This window comes from Staurois parvus, unplaced genomic scaffold (genome assembly GCF_062004578.1).
Source record: "Staurois parvus isolate SC_StPar_1 unplaced genomic scaffold, SC_StPar_1.0 ptg000402l, whole genome shotgun sequence".
In the NCBI taxonomy this organism is placed as follows: domain Eukaryota; kingdom Metazoa; phylum Chordata; class Amphibia; order Anura; family Ranidae; genus Staurois; species Staurois parvus.
Genome location: NW_028318198.1, coordinates 234,372 through 251,348, shown reverse-complemented (window position 1 = coordinate 251,348; position 16,977 = coordinate 234,372).

Sequence of the window (16,977 nt, the reverse complement as noted above, 5' to 3'; positions counted from 1 at the left end):
CCTCTGTGATCATTCATAGATTTCACACGTAGTAAGCAATGATGTCAGGAAGTGTGATCACTAATTGTCCGGAGGACACAGCGGGCACCAGATCGCGGTGCCACGCACTCCCAGGGATCGTGCACAGGCAGTGAATGCGGAGGCTGTTTATAAACGGCATCCCACTTCGGCACTGCTCCCGTCTGGCCATTTATGTACATGGGCTGGACAGGAAGTGGTTAAGGTAGTGCCCTAGAAATACACTAGATGAGATGTCCGGTGCGATTCCTAAATCTCATGTTGCACCTGCTGGAGTGAACTAGGGTTTAGGCCAGTTGCACATGGGGCATCTACTTACTGTGCCCCCAATACAGTGTTTTAGTGTACCCAGGAGGCATAGATGTAGCATCCAACCCAGCTACCTTCAACTTGCCAAAGTCTACAACAGGCTGAAATACGTTGCTGCTGGATGGCGCTGAACACTGTACTGAGTGGTACTCCTGTTTTGTGCCCTATGAGTTCAGGGACAAGTGCCAGAACATAGAATACCTGCATAGAATTTGACAGGCTGCAGGTCTGGATGCTGCACCTGTGCCTGCTGGGCTCACTAAAACACCAGGATTGACGGCACAGCAGCTAGATGCCCCATTTGCAAGTGCCTTGAATGCATAACTGCTTAAAGTTGTTGTAAAGGTAGAAAGTTTTTCTACCTTTATGTATTTTATGCACGAAGGTAAAAAACCTGTGTGCTGCTTCTTCCACAGCCCCCCTAATACTCAACTGAGCCTCCTCTCGATCCAGCAATGTGTACAATAGCCTTGGCTGTCCTGGGACTCCCTCTCCTCATTGGCTAAAAAAGCAGTAGGAGCCATTGGCTCCCACTGCTGTCAATCACAGCCAGTGAGCCAATGAAGAGCGAGCAGGAGGCAGGGCCGAGCCACAGCTCTATGTGCTCAAGGGCGAACACACATCAGTGCCCTCATAGCAGGAGTCTTGATATTGGGGGCACTGGTCAAGGGGGAGGAGCCAAGAGCACTGTCAGGGGACCCGGGAAGAAGAGGATCGGGGCTGCTCTGTGCAAAATCATTACACAGACCAGGTAAGTATGACATGTTTGTTGTTTAAATTAAAACCTGTAATACCACTTTTAAGAGGCACTTCAGTCTTACCCAAAAAGTCAAAGGACATGGACCTCTCCAAGGATCCAACATGTCCTCACCAGGGCTGGTACTTCACCAGTCTACAGGTCCCTGGTGCTGGCATGTTTACTAAGAGAAGCCCGCTGTGAAGGATTGCAGCTTCACAGCTGGCTTCCCACTGCGCACATATAAGCTGCGCTTTGTGAAAGGTCCTCCATTCTTTTGGGACCCGTGATGTGTCCCAGAAGGCTCTGGGCAAAGGGGGAGGGGGTGAACTTCCATTTGGATGGGCTAGGCAGGGGTGTGAATATTTTTGGAAAAAAAAAACATTTTTCTAACCAAAACGGTATCTAAATCTGCTTTAACCGGCTCCCACCCGCCATATAAGTAAATGACGGGTGCAAGGTGGTTCTCTTATTCTGGGAGGACGTCATATGACGTCCTTCCACTCTAACCACACGTGCGCAGCTCCGGGGGTGCACAGCGTGGCGATTGGTGGTGTGCTGTTTCCCTTGGAACATCACATAACCGATGTCTGCTCGGTTATGTGATGAGCTGTGTCCAATCACAGCTGATCGCATGTAAATAAGGAAGTGGCGGTTATCAGCATTTCTCTCCTCACAGCTCGTGAGGAGAGGAGAGCCGGTAATTGGCATTCCTCAGTGGGGGCATGTACACTGATCATCAGGGCATTGATGATCAGTGTGCCCTGATGATCAGTGTAGCCCCAGCAGTGCCAGCTGTCAGTGTCCATCAATGCCTGATGTCAGTGCCCATCAATGCCACCTATCAATGCCACATATCAGTGCCTACCAGTGCACATAAATGCCACATATCAGTGCCCATCTGAGCCGCCTCTCAGTGCCTCCTATCAGTGCCATATATGAGTGCTACCTTTCAGTGCCCATCAGTGATGCCTGTCAATGCCCGTCAGTGCCACCTACCAGTGCCTCCTCATCTGTGCCACCTATCAGTGCCACCTATCAGTGCCCATCACTGCAGCCTCATTAGCGCACTTCAGTGAAGGAGAAAAATCACTTATTTACAAAATTTTATAACAAAAACTAAGAAAAAACATTTTTTTCCCCCAAAATTTTCAGTTTTTGGTTTGTTTAGCAAAAAATTAAAAACCCAGAGGTGATTAAATATCGAAAGAAAGCTCCGTCTAAAAAAAAAATGATAAAAATTTAATATGGGTACAGTGTTGCATGACCCTGCAATTGTCATTCAAATCGTGATCGTGCTGTAAGCTGACAATTGGCCTGGGCAGGAAGGGGGTATAAGTGCCCTGTAGGCAAGTGGTTAAGTAATGTCTGGGGCTTTTAAAAACAAAAGGGGCTTTATGGCAACTTAAATGTTTTTTATATTTTTAACATTGCACTGTTTATCGCCTCCACACCTTCCTGCCTGTCTTCAGCACTGCACCTGGGGACTAGCAGGAAGGGGAGAGACCTTGCAGTGTAATTGGCACCGATTGGGTGCTTGTCAGGAAAGGGGAGTGTCATGCTTATTCTTTACCCCTTTTGCTGCCAGAGATGTTTTTGCATTTTTTGCACACGTTTAAAAAAAATTATTTAAGACCCGACGATTACACAAAACTCCAAAACATTATATATTTTCTGAATCAGAGACTCTAGAGAATAAAACAGCGTTCCAATTATATTATGTCACACGGTATTATCACAAAGGTCTAGGAAATGCAAAATGTCAGTAAAAAATACACTTAAGTTTAGTGCACAAAAAGCAATAAATTATCCAATTTTTATGTAGAATAAAAGATAAGGTTGCATCAAGTAAATGGATATCCAACATGTCAAACCTTAAATTTACGTGCACTTGAGAAATGGCAACAAACTTTAGTACCCTGTATTTTCTGTAGGTGACGCTTTTAAAGCCCCCCTTATAGGTCATCATTTTAGCGTTATGGAGGAGGCCTGGTGCTAGAATTATTGCTCTCATACTGGCGTGCGTGGCTATATGTACCGTGTATTAGGGGTTCACCAAAAATTCGGTGGCCAAAACGTTTCGGCCGCTATGAAAAAAAAAGCAACAATACAGGTGCCGAAAATAACCTCGCCGCTGCTGCCCCTCGCCGCTTCCTGCCAGCCGCTGCCATCACTGGGCATCGCTCGATAGTTCTCAGCCTTACATGAGAAACCACTGAACGATCCCGGCGCTGGGCATAGAGATGAGTGAAGGAAAGATGGCCTCCACTTATCTCTATGCCCTAATTATTTCTGTCACAAGAGATGCATGAAATCCTTGTGATAGGAATAAAAGTTATTCAATTTTTTTTTAAAGGGACAGTGTAAAAAAGAAAAAAAAATTAAGTAAATTAAAAAAAAAAGTTAAAGTGCCCCCGTCCATGTACTGGTGAACACATACGTAGGCCACGCCCACATATGTACACGGTGTTCAAACCACACATGTGAGGTATCGCCACGAATGTCAGAGCAAGAGCAATAATTCTAGCACTAGAACTCCTCTGTATCTTTACACTACTAACCTTTAGAAATTTTTAAAGCATCACCCATGGAGATTTTTAAGTACCATAGTTTGACGCCATTCCACGAGCGTGCGCAATTTTAAAGCATGACATGTTGGGTATCTATTTACTTGCCATAACATCCTCTTTCATATACAAAAAATTGCAGTATATATTGTTTGTTTGTTTTTTTAATCATTTAACGTTAATTTTTTTTCCAAAAATATATATTCATTTTTAAAAATTGCTCGTTTCGGTTTTCGGCCAAGTGCATCCTGAATTTTTGGTTTTGGCACCAGTATTTTCATTTCGGCGCAAAAAGTCCCCTATGTGATGATTTTTTGGTGACAGGTTCTCTTTTTTTCAGACATGCAGGGTCTAACACATTTTTCTAACACATGCTCAGTAACAGTTTTTTTACCTTTTGATCCTTCCAGTAGATGTTATTTTTTTGAGATTTTATTTATTTATGAAAGGAAATAAAGGTTTCTGTTAAAGCTTAAAAAGTGTTAGCTAGAGTTAGGCTTTGTTAATCACTTATGCACATTTCATCTAAATCTACCAGACCATCTCATATTACACTCTCCACAGTTTGACAATGCTGATGTCCAAGAGAGGCTACAAACTTAGAGACTGCCAAGCTGCTTTATATAATGTTTTAGAATTTAGATCTGGTTTTGACTGTTCATACCTGTGCAACTGCAAAGTTGCGTAATTTCCATTGTGGCTTTGATGCAAATGTGGATGGGTGTGACTTGGATGCTACTTTGGCTTTGACTGTTACACTAATTCATGCATTAATGTCACAGCTTAACGTTGACTTTCGGGTCTTGAGACGCGTTTGGCTGGAGTTGGGTACCAGGGTTGGTTTATGGGGACACTCTCTAACTTTACATGTATTCGCTTCTCCTTTTGGAGGCAAGGAGAGTCAATAGTCTGGGGTGGTAGTGGAGTCTAGGAAGTCTCTTCCCCCAGGACTCCCTGTGTAGAGATGTGGTGTGCCTGTTGCTACTCTCATCCTATAGTTTCCAGTGCTCGGCTTTTGATGTCCCTTCCATCTTGGTTTTGTGTAGTGGTGCACCGAAATGGGAATTCTGGTGCCGAAACCAAAAATTCAAAATGCACTTGGCCGAAAACCGAAATGCGCAGTTTTTAAAAATGAATATATATTTTTTTGGAAAAAAATACTCTGAATAAAAAAAAATATATAACCTCATTTTTTTGTAAAATATGTAAGAGGATGTTACAGCGAGTAAATATACCCAACATGTCATGCTGTAAAATTGCTCATGTTTGTGGAATGGTGTGAAACTATGGTACTTAAAAATCTCCATGGGTGATGCTTTAAAAATTTCTACAGGTTAGCAGTGTAAAGTTACAGAGGAGGTCTAGTGCTAGAATTATTGCTCTTGCGATACCTCACGTGTGTGTGGTTTTGAACACGGTTTACATATGTGGGCTTGGCCTACGTGTGCGTTCACCGCTATGTGCAAACACGGGGGGACGAGGGCACTTTAAACTTTTTTTTTATTAATATTTAATTGTGTTTTGGGGTTTTTTTTTTGCACTGTCCCTTTAAAAAAAAGTTTAATCACTTTTATTCTTATCACAAGAAGTGCATGCAGCCCTTGTGATAGAAATAATTAGTGGTAGATCCTCTTTATGGAGAGATATGGGGTCAATAAGACCCTACATCTCTCCTCTACAATGTAAAGCATTGGATCAAAAAAAGCGCAATGATCTAGTGCTTTAAAAAAAAAAATAGCCAGAATGGGACGTGACATTGCTCCGGTCCTATAAGGGCATAGAGATGAGTGGCGGCCATCTTTCCTTCACTCACCTCTATGCCCAGCTCGGGATTGATGGTTTCTCAGGTAAGGCTGCCGGTGGCAGCAGTGAGGGGCGGGCGGTGGTGAGGGGCAGTGTTTTTTTGGCACCTGTATCGGTGCTTTTTTTCATTTCGGCCAAAAGAGGTGTTTTTGGCCGAAACGTTTCTGCCACCAAAATTTCGGTGCATCCCTAGTCTTGAGCCATACCGAACGGCAGTTGTCAGGGACTAGTTTGAACTCAGTACCTTAGCTGTGTTAGGCAGGGTCTCTTCTTTTTGAACCACTTGGAATGCTGGACAGTTGTGTGAACAAATCCTTGGATGAGCCTCTCTTGAATCTTGTTTTGTCTTGAACCTTGAACTCTTCGCTCCTCTTACTCATTTCTTTATTTAAGCTATGCTATGGCACTTCCTGTTGCCAGATTATTGTTCTCTTCACAGTATTTCTACCTACAGCCTTGAGCTACCACTATTACTGCTTGGAATAGACCTTGGCTTGTGACCCGACTATGCAACTCTTCTCCTGCATAAACCTTGGCTAGTAACTCTCACACCAATCACCTGTTTAGTGGTTCAGACAGTTCAACCTCCTCAGAACTGTGAACGGTGCTTAGCCTGACAATCTCGGCTATTGGTCTCCGCTCTCTACAGGTATTTTCCTATCAGAATAATCTGGCCTAAAAAACATGCCGCCATCTCTGAGTGAACATGTTGTTTCGCTAACTGAGGCTTTTGCAAATTAAGCCCATATGATTCAATGCTTACAAGCACAAGTGCAAGAGCTACAAGGGGAGGTAGCTAAATTGCATTCTCAACTTTTGCAGCAACAACTGCAAACAGCTATTAACAGTGATGCTAACCTCCTCCTTTTACCTGATATATTCAGTGGGAATCCAAAACCTTACAGAGGCTTCCTGAATCAATGTTCATTTCACTTTCAGCTGCAACCATACCGATTTGCAACCCCACGCTGCAAGACAGGCTTTATAATATTTCTGCTAATTGATGAGGCCCTGGCGTGGAGCAAGACCATGCTATTCTAGGAGATTTTGATGGTTTTGTGGCAGCCATTGATTTAATTTTCGATGATCCGAATTGCAACACAACTGCTGAGGCTGTGTTATTAAACTTGCTCCAAGGGAAATGTTCTGTTGGTGAATATGCTGCTGAATTGTGTTGATGGATAACTGATACCACTTGGAATGACAGTGCAAAGCGCTTTCACTTTAGAAAAGGACTTTCTGAGGATATAAAAGATGAGCTATCCAGAGTAGATACACCAAATGGTCTAGATGACTTAAATGATGATTAGATGATTAAATTGAGCATTAAGATCGATAAACGATTTTTGGAGAGACAAATTGAGAAACAATGATCAGTTGGCTTCAAATCTTCTTTCAATCTTCAACCTATGGCTATAGCTTTTACTAGCTCTGAACTGGAACCAGAACTTATGCAGATTGGATCTCTCAGCTTTGCTGAAAAGAAACGTAGACGTGAACTGAATCTTTACTTCTTATTGCAGTCAGTTAGGTCACTTCATCCAAAGGTGTCCACATAAATAAAGACAAACCATTGCAGCAGCTGGTCAAAGAGAATTGTCCACATCTAGGGAACAAGTGGGATCCATTACACAACCTTTGTTTTCATAACACAAGGAGAATACGAGATGGTCTGTCATCACCCGCATTTTATTGTACATCACTCTTAGACCAGTTATTCTACACCTCAGCAATACTGGATTCTGGGGCTGGTGGTAACGTTATAGATTTCAAATTTGCTGAAGACAATTGCATCACCCAAATACCCAAATCATCCCCAGTACATATGGAGACAGTGGATCTCCAACTGTGGAGTAATCACTCGTGATACTGCTTACTCTGTGGTTAAGTATCGAACTTGGACATCAAGAGTTAATCTTTCAATCTGCTCGCTTCTCAATTTTCTGTTATTTTAGGAATACCATGGTTATCAATTCATAATCCCACTATTGACTTGCAGGCCAGAAACCTTGCCTTTTCTTCTGAACATTGTACGTTATACTGTCTAAAGAAGGACATCCTACCTGCTACAATAGGAGTGACATAGATTAACTTGGAAAGATTGCCCCCTCAGTAGCAAGACTTTATGGACATTTGCGATAAGAAAAATGCAGACCAGTTGTCACCGCACCATGCCTATAATTGTCCAAAAGAGCTTGTACCAGGAGCCCCAATTCCCTTTGGACGCCTTTACAACCTTTCTGAGCCTGAACTGAAAGCATTAAGAGACTTTCTACAAGAAAACCTGATGAAGAAGTTTATCCACCCTTCAACTTGCCCCGCTATTCTTTGTTGGAAAAAAAGATGGGACCCTGCGCCCATGCATTGATTATAGAGAACTAAATAAAATTTACAGTTAAAAACGTTACTCTCTTTCATTAATTACAGAGCTATTTGAGAGACTAGGAACAGCTAAGATTTTCACCAAGCTTGATCTGCTGGGTTGTTATAACTTTGTTCGTATTCGACCCGGAGGTGAATGGAAGACGGCATTTCAGACAAGGAGTGGGTACTATGAATCCTTAGTAATTATTGCTACTTTGAATTGACCTTGGCTTCTAACCCAACTATGAAACTCCCGCATCGACCTTGGGTTGTGATCTGACTACGAAACTCTTCTGCATAAACCTTGGCTAGTGACTCTGTCACCGATCATCTGTCTAGTGGTTCAGACAGTTCAACCTCCTCAGAACTGTGAACAGTGCTTAGCCTGACGTTCTCGGCCATTGGTCTCAGCTCTCTACAGGTATTTTCGTAACAGCAATAGGACTGAATGCTTCCAAGGATGGTGTTTTCCTATACATGCGGCGCCCAATCCTAAGAGCTGCATAGGTCCACCAGGACGGACACAACTCCATGGGCAGGACCCCATTAGCCTTCCATTTCAGCTGAGCAGCAAGCAGATAGGAAGCCTGCAGTTGTTGGCCCAGCCATGTCAGAGGCAGATCTGGCAGAGCAGAGGGAGGCCAGCCTCATGCAGGAAGGGAGAGATTGCAGGTGCCATTTTCTCTCCCCTCTTCTCTTTTTTTGCGGCTGGTGAAGGGGGCACAAGTGTATATCTACTTTTTGGGGTGCCCAGGGTGCTTTTATTTGGGCAGAATGGAGTTGGTGCTCTTGAACTTCCTGACTTTCTCTTGCTCATTTTTTTCCTATATCTTCCCCAACTATAGTTAGCTTGTTTTTAACAGGGGTGATTTTGCTTTCTATAGGCAAACACCCAGGAGGAGAAAAAGAAACAGGCGATGGGCAGTGAATCCCCTAAATCCTATCCTTTAGAGCCCTCTTCCAGAAATCTGCCCATAGTGATGGATTACCTAGTACCTCTGGCTGTAGCATATCTGCAGCTGCTCTTACCCCAGCACAATTATGGAGGAACAGGGCATGGCAGAGGAATTGGAAGTAAACCCCAGCAGTGAATCAGAGTCAGAATAGGGAGAGCTAGAAGAGAAGGAAAGCAGGTTCCTATTTTTCCCTGACGAAACTGAGGAACTGTTAAAAGCTATACGCAACGCTTTGGGGTTTGAGGAAGAACAGAAGGTTATGAATTTGTATGATTAACTATATACAGGTTTGCAAAAGAAGCAATTAAGAACTTTCCCAGTTCGCTTAATGTATAACTAAAGGCAAAACTTTTTTTTTTTTTTTTTTAGTTTTGGATAGAGCTGAAATGGTTTAGAATATCTGTCAGTTCTTTATTGCTGTCTGTGCCGCCGTTATGCAGATTTACCCTCTCTGTTTGTCCTCTTTACCATTATCATTAAAAGTAAAAGTAAAGGAAACCCCCATATTTGGTGTTGTCCCCAGAAAAGTAATAGAGCGGACATCTTCCAGTGGGGACAGTAATTCTGATGACCTTGGCTTCCCCAAGGAATTCCCTTAATTTGCAGAGATTTTCTCACTTTTGGCTATGGAACAGGAAGTGAAGGTAAATCTCCCCAATGGGACACAGATGGCAAAAAATAAACTGACACGAGGTATAACATTCCCTTGCTCTATCCAAAATGATATAGTTCTACTTTAAAGCATAAGTTCACCTTTAAGAACATGTTACATGTTCCACCTGTTTTTATGTTCCCCACTGCTGCGCCTGGTGCCTGCTGTTTTCACTCCCTCTGACAGCAGTATGGGAAAATATTCCCTGTACTAGCTGTCACTTTTTGAAAACAGAGTGGCCGTGCGGTGCTTCACTCACACAGCTGCGTCATTCACAGAGTTCTGTGAATGAATGAACTGCAAGTCCCGTCAGTCTTTGTGGCTGTCAGCTTGTATTTCTCAATGAACTACCATGGTGCTGATGAGCGCTGTTGTAATTCATTAATTCTTTCTGTCACAGTGTATTTTCTTGCCTGTACGAGCACACAGATGCATTGACAGGTTGCTGGAGTCCTGCATGGCACCAGGGATCTGCTGATTGCTGGTGCAGTGCTTTCCAGGCTCAAAAAAAATGGTAAATGCACATTTTTTTACCTGCAAAAATGGAATTTATTTATTTAGATTGTACGACCCTTGAGGGTTAGAAACTGATGTGAATGTACAATATATGCACTGTATGTAAAGCGATGCGTAAATTGACGGCGCTGTATACAGTGAAGCAAATAAGTATTTGATCCCCTGCTGATTTTGAATGTTTGCCCACTCACAAAGAAATGATCAGTCTAAAAATCGAATGGTAGGTGTATTGAAACTATACTACAAAATACTCCCACGAATGTGGGCCATTAATTGCAATATTGTTCAAAAACAATATTTGTTCATTTGCACACACAAAAAAAGTTTTTTTCCTAACAAATTCATTCAAGACCATGTCGGAAAAATGAATACACCTCAGTGAAAGTCTTAAAAGCAAAGCTAAATTTTAGACAAAATCCTAATTAACAAGAATTCACTACAGGTGAGTCTAATTATTTATTAAATAGGTGTCCAGCAGACAGTTGATTATAAAAGGGCGTTACTTAACAAAGAAAACGCCTTCCCATTTCATGCTGTCAGCAATGGCACCACTTGGAAGAGAAACATCACAAGGCCTGAGAAAGAAAATAATTTCTTTACACAAGAAATGTGAAAGCTACAAGAAGATCATCAAAGCTTATCAGTCAGAATATTGTAGCAAAAGTTATACAAAAATGTAACTGCAACCATCTCACAGAGACGTCCAGGCAATCCATGGAAGTTAGAACCTCAACAGGAGTGTCTTCTGATGAGAAGGGTTGAAGAAAATCACCATACAAGTTCACTGCAGTTAGCTAGAGAAGTAAAAAGCTAAAACTAGGGTGATTGTTCTCCGTGACACAATATGGTGCACACTGCAGAGGAATGGCCTGCATGGGTGTCATCTCCAAAGGAAGCCTCTCCTAAAGCCCAGTCACAGAAAAGCCCACCTAGAATTTGCCAGGGCCCATGCTGAAAAAGACTACTGGGACTCTGGAGTGATGTGACCAAGATAAATGGCATCAAAACTGTATGACGTCGCAAAGGTGAGGAGTACAAAGAAAAATTAATGTTGTCTGCAGTGAAACGTGGTGACAGTGTCGTTCTGTGGGGCTGCATGAGTGCTGCTGGTTTCAGAGAGCTGCATTTCATTGATGGTATCGAGTTCACAGATGTACTGGTCTGTATTGAAAGAGAAGATGCTACCATCACTCTGTGCCCTTGGTCATCGTGCACTTTTCCAATATGGCAATGATCCAAAACACACACCTAAGGCCACTGTTGCATTTCTGAAGGAGAACAGGGTAAAAGTGATTCAGTGACCAAGTATGTCTCCTGATCTGAACCCAATCGAACACCTATGGGGAATTCTGAAGAGCCAGGTTGAGCATCACTCTCCATCAAGCTTTCAGGATCTAAAGGAGGTCATTTGTGAAGAATAGAAAAAGATGTTTGCAATATGTCACCAACTTGTTCATTCTATGTCTAGAAGACTTGGTGCTGTCCTTACAAATCATGGAGGTGATACAAAATACTGGATGTAGTAGTTTTCGTTGTGAAGTGTATTCATTTTTACATCAACTTTTTTGAATAAAATGACGATTTCATAATCTAAGTTATATTATTAACCGTACTTTTCATGTAATGAGCTAAACACATTCTAAAAAAACTCAGTTTTGTCAATATTTTGCAAATTGTTTTTGTATTCATTGAGATATTGATTAAAATCCTACTTTTTAAAAGGGATGTACTCATTTATGCTGATCACTGTATGTATAACAATGTGTGTGTATTATGTTTTTATTTTTTTCCCCCAGAACAAAAGTAAAACATTAAAAATAGTTGAGGATTTGAAGGAGTTAAAGTAAAACTGCATTGCATCTGAGTACCTCAAACCAAAAATTCTATATAATTCATTTTTAATATTCTAAATAAACTCCCCCATCCATCCAACCATCCATGTCTCATTGCTTTATTTTGTGGAGAAATCATTTTGAAAAACACCTCCTGGCATTTCTGGCAGTGGCCATCTTGAGTAAGGGCAGATTATTCAGGTAGCATTTACTTCCTGGAATCCATCTGTCCACCCTCCCCTCCTGAAGCCTCTTGGGATGTATGACATCATTTGCTTAGGCATGGAAACCATTAAATAAATGAAGGAATGCAGAAAAAAGGTTAAAGCAAGTAAATATGATATACTTTCCTATCTATTTACTAATAGCAACATGAGGATTAGAAATAGTCCATGCTGACTGAGAGAGTGAAGTCATGCTTTAACTAAGAATAATTAGGGTCTCGTTCACAAGTGCAGTACTCTACTGCCCCTCTGAAAAGTGATATGCGGTGTCCAGGGCTGATCACACGCAGGTAATTGCCGCATAGTGATTACATGTGTGTGGCTGCAATTATCTATGGGAACTAGCATTCTCTCATTGCTTTCAATCAGGGTGCCTCCCACAGCTAATGGCCAGGACCCCTTGCTGATTTTCTCACATCTACACACTGTCAGGCAAAAATGCTGGTGTTAATGATAACCTTAAAGCGATACTAAATGTATTTTTTTTTCTGACAATCACCAACGGGGAGGAAGACTGTTTTGTTTGCAAACAGTTGTCCTCCCTGTCGGCTCGGGCACACTTCTCTGAATGACTGTGCACAGCCATCCAAAGCAGTGTGCTTACAGTGAAGCACCAACACAGCGCCCCCTAGTAAAACACTCCCTGCACATAGTTAACCCTTTGATCGCCCCTCATGTTAACCCCTTCCTGCCCAGTGCCATTAATACAGTGTCAGTGCTTTTCTTTAGCACTGATCACTGTATTGGTGTCACTGCAGATGTCCGTGACACCAAGTCAGTTCCCCACAGTGTCTGAATGTCCGCCGCAGTCCCGCTATAAGTCGCTGATCGATGCCATTACTGGTTAAAAAATTAAAGTGTATCGCCACTTGTGAACGCTATAACTTTCATGTAAAACAATTAATTTACACGTATTGGGATTTTTTTTTTTAGCAGACATGTAGCAGAATACATTTTGCCCTGACGAAATTAGATTTTTTAAATTTTTTTTCTTTTACTGGACATGTTTAATAGAAAAAAAGTAAAAAATATTGTTTTTTTTTTCTCAAAATTTGTCTTTTTTTTCTTTTTTATTTATAGCACAAAAAATAAAAAACGCACATGCGATCAAATACCACCGAATGAAAGCTCAATTCGTGGGGAAAAAAAAGAACGTAAATTTCATTTGGGTGCAGCGTTGCATGACCACGCAATTGTCAGTTAAAGTAACACAGTGCTGTAATGCAAAAAATAGCCTAGTCGGGAAGGGGGGTAAATCCTCGAGGGCAAGTGGTTAAGGATGTTATATGTTAACGTGTGGAGTTTGTTTAATAGAATTTCATTGTAATTTGAGTTGCATTTACAACAAAGAGGGTTAATTTAACAAGAAAAACTTTTTTTTATTCTTTGCACGGTTTTTGTAAATGTTATGTGTAGATTAAAGGGAACTCATTTCATATACCGATAGTCCCAAATGGTAATGGAGCCTTGTCGATTTGAACTGGACAGCACAAGAGGAATCCCTAGGCATTCTGAGTATACACAAGGTGTTTGGATGACATAAGTTTCACGTACTTGGTATGCCCAAGGTCTTTAAACTAGTAGTAAAGTGGTAGTTAAAAAAAAGATCCCCCTGCAGGTTAATGTAATGATGTGCTAATATGCACTGTAGGGCTGCAGCTAACAATTTTTATAATAGATTAGTTGGCTGATTTTACTGTCTCGATTAATCAAATAAAAACCTCAAAAAATAAAACGTGTGGTGTATATCTTAGTTTATATGTAAAGTTGAAAAAAAAAGACAATTTACTCTTGAATATCTATATGCAGTGGTAAATATAAATAACCAGCTATATGGTTAGGGAACAAAATATCTAATCCACTGTGAGAATGGGAGACAGATAAGAGATGTATATAAGAGGTTGAATCTGATACATACAGTATCAGCAGATATAGGTTGGCCATAGATGGTTCGGATCTCGGCCGGTTCCTGCTGAACCGTGTATGGGCAGGTTGAATGTAGCCAGTTGATCAATCAACATGGGTACAACTAGCCTGCCGAATTAACCTGTGATTTAGCAATAGCGGCTTCTATATGCACTAGCGATAATCACTGTCTTCTCCAGGCGGGGATAGCTGCCCCCTCCCCCCTGCTGAGAGAAGACGGTATCTCAACTGGAGGAATTCCCCTGTCAGCACTTTTGTGCTGATGGGGGAATCCTGCAAATTGCAGGAAAAAAATTTGCACAGTCTGTGGGCTGCCTTTTAGACATCAAAATTTTTATTTAAAGGGAAAAAAAAGTCCAAAAACACTGTTTTTTTCAGATTTTTCAGACAGGATTGTATGACTGGCTCCCTTGTCATAGGCTGGTAGCTTGATACATGCCAACTGTACCTTCTGTCACTTATGCTTGCCATACACGTATAGATTTTTGTTCAAAAATGTTAGTTTTAGGACCGTTCGCTTGATTTTTTAATCATTAATGGGGTCAAATCATCATTCGTTTTCTACCAGCGTGACAGGAAAATGCGAAGGAGCAGAAAAGAGAACTTCTCGAATGAACAAATTTTCGGATAGTGTATGGGGTTAGAAAGTTAGATATACCCAGTATTTTAACTGGGATTCAGACATGAAGCTGTATGAAGGGTGGAGGGGGTATATAAATCTTTTATATGAAAGTAGTAGTAAAAGCTGAGACTTTTCTGCATGGATATAATCATTTTAAATATAATGCACAATCTTGTAAACTTAATTGTAATGCCTTATATTACCTCCAGTCTATCAGTCTCCAGCTTCTCTGGGTTCAGATGCTGATCTTCCCACCACAGAGCTCTTAAAGTAATTGTAAACATTGGAAAGTTTTTTTACAACAAAACCTGTCATATATACCTGCTCTGTGTAATGGTTTTGCACAGAGCAGCCCCAATTCCCCTCTTCTAGGGTCTCCTGCTGGTGCTTCTGGCTCCTCCTGCCTTCAGAGTGCCCCTATAGCAAGCCACAAAGTATAGTATAGAGTGCCCCTATATATAGAAAGGTTAAAAAAAACTTTTGCCTTTAGAATCTTTTTAACTCACTTCCTTCTCCTGCCCAGGACTACATGTCCCACGTGGCACTGCTCCTCACACATTCACAAGTTCTAATGTACTTACTGACATGTATGAATGGTGCTCGGAGCTGTATGTGTGCTGCACTTTGTATAATGACATGTATAAACTGAGTACTTGAGCTGTATGTGTTGTGCACTGTATTTTCTGCTATGTAAACAAATGTCTTCTGTATATAGGCCAACTAATCGACTTACCAACTAAACGATTATGAAAATAGTTGCAACCGAAATGAAAATTCTTAGACCAAAACCAAAAATTCAGTATGCAATTGGCCGAAAACCAAAGCCGAAATGCAGTTTTTTATATATAATTGTTTTTTATTCCACTTGTTAATATCATGAATTTAAATGAATATGAATTTATTTTCAGTACCTTTTTCGGCTAGTAGGCTGCTTTCACACTGTGCAGTTTTTACAGCGCCGTTGCGTTAAAAAAAAAAAAAAAAAAAAAAAGTCAAGAAAAGCCCAAGAGAAATGCATTCACACCAATGCGTTTTTAGTGCTTTTTGCAGAAACGCACTGCAGCCCATTTAACATGGTTTCCTATGGAACACATTCACATCTATGCTTTTTTGAGCTTTTGCGTTTTTTGGAAAAGGTTTAGGGACTTTTTTAAATGCAAAACATTGCGTTTTTGGCTCAATAGACTTCAGTTGAGATGCTGCAGAAAAGACATAGCGCATTTTGCATTGTTAATCTGCCAACCAACAAGTTAGCCAAAAAAATAAAAATTAAAAAAAGTAAAACTAATTAAAAATGCTTCAAAAATGTGAATGCATTGGTGTGAACCAGGCCTGAAATGCATTGAAAATGCATAAAAAACAAACGTGTTGTGTTTTTGATGCGTTTTTGCATTTTTAATCTGCCCAGCAACAAGTTGGGCAAAAAAAACTTCAAAAAACGCATCAAAATGTGTAAAAACTCTGCAAAAAGCACTGCAAAACGGACAAAACGCAAACTGCATTGAAGTGAAACAGGCCTGAAATGCATTGAAAACGCAGCAAAAACTCAAACTCACATGTGTTGTGTTCTTGAGTTTTTAATCTGCCCAGCAACAAGTTGGCACAAAAAATTCAGCAAACGCAAAATGCATCAAAAATGCGTGTGCAAAAATGGAAAATGCACTACAAAATGGACAAAACGCAAACTGCATTAAAGTGAAATAGGCCTGAAATGCATTGAAAGCGCATCCAAAATTCACACGTGTTGCATTTTTTTGAGTCACATGACCTATGACCCTGAATGTGGTAGAATCATGCGTTTTTGGCTGCCATTATCTGCACCTCTTTTCCTATCAGCAAAATATCAATAACACTATATTCGGCCGATATATTTTGGCTGATGATACCTCCCCTTCTATTTTTATAATCTTTTATCGATTATGTTGATTAGTTGTTTTAGCCCTAATGCACTACACTAGCACATTTTGACAGATTTACCTGTAAAGTGGATCCCTTCAGCAGCGTGCTGACAGGGCTTCAATCTTCACCTGGGTTCGCGCGCTGTGGCCATTTGAATGGCTGGACTGCGATTGCATCAATCCTGTGCATGTGCACAGTAGTCACGATCGTGGTACAGCACTTTGAATGAACGTGTGCCATTTAGAGCACAGTGCGCATGCGCCGGTGACATCAACTGCCCCTACAAATGTGAATATCTCCTAAATACACGTTTAGGAGATATCCACTGTACCTATGGGTAAGCCTTACTATGGCTAAAGCTGAGTACACACCATCAAATTTTTTTTTTTTTTTTTTGCTCAACCCAGCAACTGAATGGAAAAAAAAGACTGAAGCGCTTGGGAGGAGCTGTACAACAAAGGATAGTTATTACAGCAATCTCCCCGCTGAGTTATTGTGTTCTGACAGGGGGACTGAACCTAGCTCCGTCTGCAACCGCATCGACTCTTCCCAC